Genomic DNA, 4,814 nt, shown 5'->3' with positions numbered 1-4,814 from the left:
TACGGTCCGTCCACCAGGTCGTATTTTAGCCATTTCCTCAGCTGGCAGAAAGTTGAAGTTGGACATGCCAGTTTACGACGTCAAGTTTACGGACCGTATTGCACTTTACGGTCCGTATTTTGCACTATACGACCACTGGGCAGTTTTGCCAACTTTCAATTTTTCTCATTTCTCGACTTTTCATTCTAATCATTCTCGTCCATTTACGCACCTTGATCATGAAACATTATACACTAACACTCCTCGCACACATCATTAGTCCATTTACTTGCATACCAAAGGAAAATTTCCAAGGTGTAACAGCCAGGAACGGTATCCGGCCCCTTACGGGACCCGGGGAACGTGGCGCCACCCTGCCTTTGGCGGCACACACATCATACTCCAGAAGATTTGCTCCGTAACACATCATAATATCACATCATAAGATCAAAATATACATATACACATATATGGTTCGGCGAACCATGAACACATCATAACACCGTAACACATCATACTCCGGAATACATATATGGCACCCGGCCCTCAAGCAAGGGACCCGGCGAACCATGCGCACGATATATACCGGCCCGGGACCCGGCGAACGATACAATAGTAGTATGCACGAGCAGAGTAGTGAGAAACCATATGCACATAAATCAAGACTCGATGGATAAGTATACTTACCGACCCCTGAAGGCTCAGAAACAAGTTTCGGATCAATCCGACTTAGTATCAGAAAGTTATGAGCGTTGAAGTACAGAACGTTCTACAAGCGTTTCAGAAGCTATTTTTGGAAAATCAAAGTCATAATCATGTCAAGTACCTTTCGGATATCGTTATGGATCGAATCAAATAGAACTTTTGGAATCATATGTACATATCAAAATGTATCAAAGACTTAACGGAATGATCAGACGTGGTATCATTTAAAAATCAAGACATTAATCATACCACTTATCTTTCGAATGCCAATCCGGAAGCATATCAAACAGATCTTCGGACATCATAGATACGCATCCAAATCATATGAAACAACTTATGGAAATCAAGGATATTAGCCATCCTTGTGGCTCTAAGAATAGGAATTTCTTTGAAATCATACATATGCGTCATTTGTTTGTTTCATAAAGATCATGCCAAAAGAAAGAAAGGGTAAGCCTTACATACCTGCTCCACGTCCTATTGGCTACGTTTATTCGTCCAAGCTCGTTAGTCTACATTCAAGGAGATTTACATAATCATCAGACACATTGTCACACACTTGTCTTAATCTTTCAAGTAAACTCACTTATAATCTGTCGAAATTTCGGCTGCATTTCCTCTGTAAATACACCATCCCCGAGAATCTAACTCGGCCAAATGAACAATCAACAATCCGAGAATTCAACTCGGCCAAACTATTAACAACATTGCCAACAATCATACTAACAACTTCAACAATCAATCCCAAAACATATTCTAACATCAACAACTCTTGTTACACAATTCACAACATTTCATTTTTATCCAATTTAATCACATATATTCAAGCTAACACCAATGATCCCACATTCAAGTATTAATCCGAAATCTTTCTAACATGATTCAAGAATGCTTCTAACAATTCACATAATATTCCAACAACCCAATCAACATTTTACTTCACCCAAAACCATTCAAATTCAACAAGAACAATGGCGACACATTCCCTTCTTTCAAGTTCATAAATTATACCTACAATTCACACACTAACAACATTATTTTCCATAAATACAAGAAGACTATATTCAAATTACATTAACTTCTAAAACAACTCTCCAACCATTACAACTTCACTAGAATCATTACACCTCCATTTTCATCATAGAATTCATGACAACAACCAAAATACTAGATAAAATTAATTCATCATCCCTATAAAACACAACACACACACACGGCCAAGCTCTACACCACACGGCCACTACTCCAACACACAAAGTTCATGGTTTTCATTCATTTCTACATACTACAACATACCCAAACCATTCATAACATATAAAAGAAGATTAATTCTTACCTTTTTCCCTTAATTTCCCACTTGGCTAGAATTATGAACTTACAACAAATAGAGATCTTCTCGCTCCAACAATTATACCATGTTAAAGAGGACCCTTGAATTAGTAGGAATGCTAGAAGAAAATATTTTTTTGGATCAAATTTGGAGGCTTCAAATTTTTTTTTTTTTTTTTCACCATGGCCGAATGGCCTTTTTCTTTGCCCTTCTCCAAGCTTCTTCTATTTTCCAAGTATTAAGAATGAAAAAAGTGACTAAATAATCATCTTTTTGGGAATATATACTAGGCCTCCATGTGGGCCTTGGGCCACCCCACATGACCGGCCACTTTGGCCCAAATTAGTCAAGCCCACTTTCTTTTCCTTTTTTTTTTGTTTTGTCTTGTAATTCATGAAATTTTATTTTCCGAATTCCAAATTTGCCCTTAGCCTTCCCCCATATTTCTATTAGTCATCTTACGAATTTCCCTTTTTACCCTTAGCCTTTCTCAATATTTCCATACTAGTAAACAACTTGTTCATCGAAATAATTTTTGGAAAATAGTCTTGCCTTTGACTTTTCGCAATTATCTCGAATTATCCGAACTTATAAAATACGGGTTATAACAGTTTTGCCTTAAACCATCTTCCACCTTCCTTTGATGTACCCAGAATATCGCAACCGCATTGTTGTTACTGAATTCTTACTCTTCTTATCAAGTACTCACTTGGTCGCATTCTTAGCATATAAATATTCGTAGGTTGCATAACTATTCTTGTATAACTTGTATAAAGTGTATCTAATCTTTGTCATAGTCTTTCCTTGTCCTGGTTTATTCCGCTCTACATATCCGTACTAAAACTCGTTTGTGGCCTTTCTTGTCATACCCATTTCCTTTCTCTTTTGCTACTTATGTGTTACAATGTCATTAGCCAATAACTCTGTTGCCAACATCTTAACCTCTAATCCAGTATAGCCTTGCTATCCCTTATAATATCCTTTAAGTTACTTGTTACCATTCTATTGTCGTATTCTTCCTTTTTATAAGCATCCACCTTCTGATGTTATATTATCCAAGATCTTTACCAATGATTCTCAGCATTGTCTCAAATATCATCGTGGCTTCTATCCGTTCATTGCTGGCTTTCAAATCTCACTAACTTGTCTCAGCAAGGGATCTCACTTAAAGTTTAAGTATTCACATTAAACGTGTTGCAGCGTCAGTTGATTCCATCTTACACTTGCATTTCTTTCATCCGCATCCCCCCTTTTGGATGTACTCACATCGTTATCTATTTATATTCCACTCTATGTCCCCATTTCCAATTTTCAAATTCATATGATTCTCTTCCAATACATTTGGTATACTACCCCATATCCATGTCTTCCTTTATATCATCTATAACTTAGAGAACTCTCGATATATAGTACAAAATCTTATCTGATGGTTGGTACTCGAATAATATAATTAATGTAACAATTTATCTGAAAACACATTCCATTCATTCCAATCAGTAATTAGCTAGTGCTTATAGTCGTTCCAAATTCTCCATTAGGTAGCACTTATATTCTAATGATAAGTATCCAAGCTTTCTTATAACACTATCTTTATCCCAACGGGTATCACCTGTTTCCTCTAATAAACTCACAATACATCAGTCGTTTCGCAAATCCGCAATCCTTATCCTTTAAGGATTTCACCATTTCCGAGGTGAAGTCACATACACGCAGCACTCCTTCATGCCTCATACTCTTTCTCCCTTGTTGTATATCCAACGATAACTTCTAACTTACTCAAAATCATATCAAATTCGTCTTAATGGTGGTCTTGTCTTATCATCTTTTCGTCGTACTACATCTTTAAGTCCATAGCTATATGTTTCCCTTTTGTCCTATACTCATACTTAATTAATTACATCCGTCTTTAGTGCTTCCTTTAGTATTCCTTTCATTTATCCAGTCTATGTCCATCTTTTATTCTGTGCACGCGGATTCTTACGCTACTCTTGTATATTTCAGAAAACACTACTTCTACATAACCCCTTCTTATCTTCATAGTATATTCTGTTCATCCCTATTTGTTCTTATCATACCAGTCATTTCTGATATTCATTCTGTCCCGTTGCTCATCTTCCTTTAGTTTGGGCTTTCACAATTCTGTCGCTTATATTACTCGTTTTCTTAGCTATATGTCATAACACATCGCTATACTGTAATCCCACTCACATTCTTCTTATCCTCTTCTTTCAATTAACTCTTTCTCTTCCTGTGCTCGCTTCCACTTTCGTTACCACTTGATCTCTATTCTGAACTTTCCCGGTACAACTTTGTAAGTCTTTCTTATTCGTTCTACATTTTCTTTTTCCATTTCACACTAATCACGCCGTATTCTTTAGTTACTTCCTTGCTAGGCTTTACTCATTTCTAGAGCAATCCTTATGGTATTCACATCACATCCTGTTCGTAATCCATCCAATAATGTAACACTCCTTAATCTTATTCGTGATTCTTACTATGTTTCAATTACACTCTGTGGACTAGGCGTACTTAACCCTTCAGCCTTTATGATCGATCCTACCCTTAGTATCTCGCATGTTGTCTCATCAATACCTTCATGACTTGTCATAACTCTTCCTTCTCCGTACTTTTATCTCAATCATACTATTACTCCTTTTAATTGTAAACTCATCGTAATTTGTCCCTGCTTATCGGTTCACTCGATACCTCAATAAAATATTCTGTTACGAGTTGCCACCTCTTTCTAAATCATCACTTAGTTTCACAAGCCCTTCCGAATCATCCCAGCATTTCATCAATA

The sequence above is a fragment of the Lycium barbarum genome, chromosome 1, assembly GCF_019175385.1.
Source record: "Lycium barbarum isolate Lr01 chromosome 1, ASM1917538v2, whole genome shotgun sequence".
Classification (NCBI taxonomy): Eukaryota; Viridiplantae; Streptophyta; class Magnoliopsida; order Solanales; family Solanaceae; genus Lycium; species Lycium barbarum.
Note: the sequence above shows the minus strand (reverse complement) of the source record.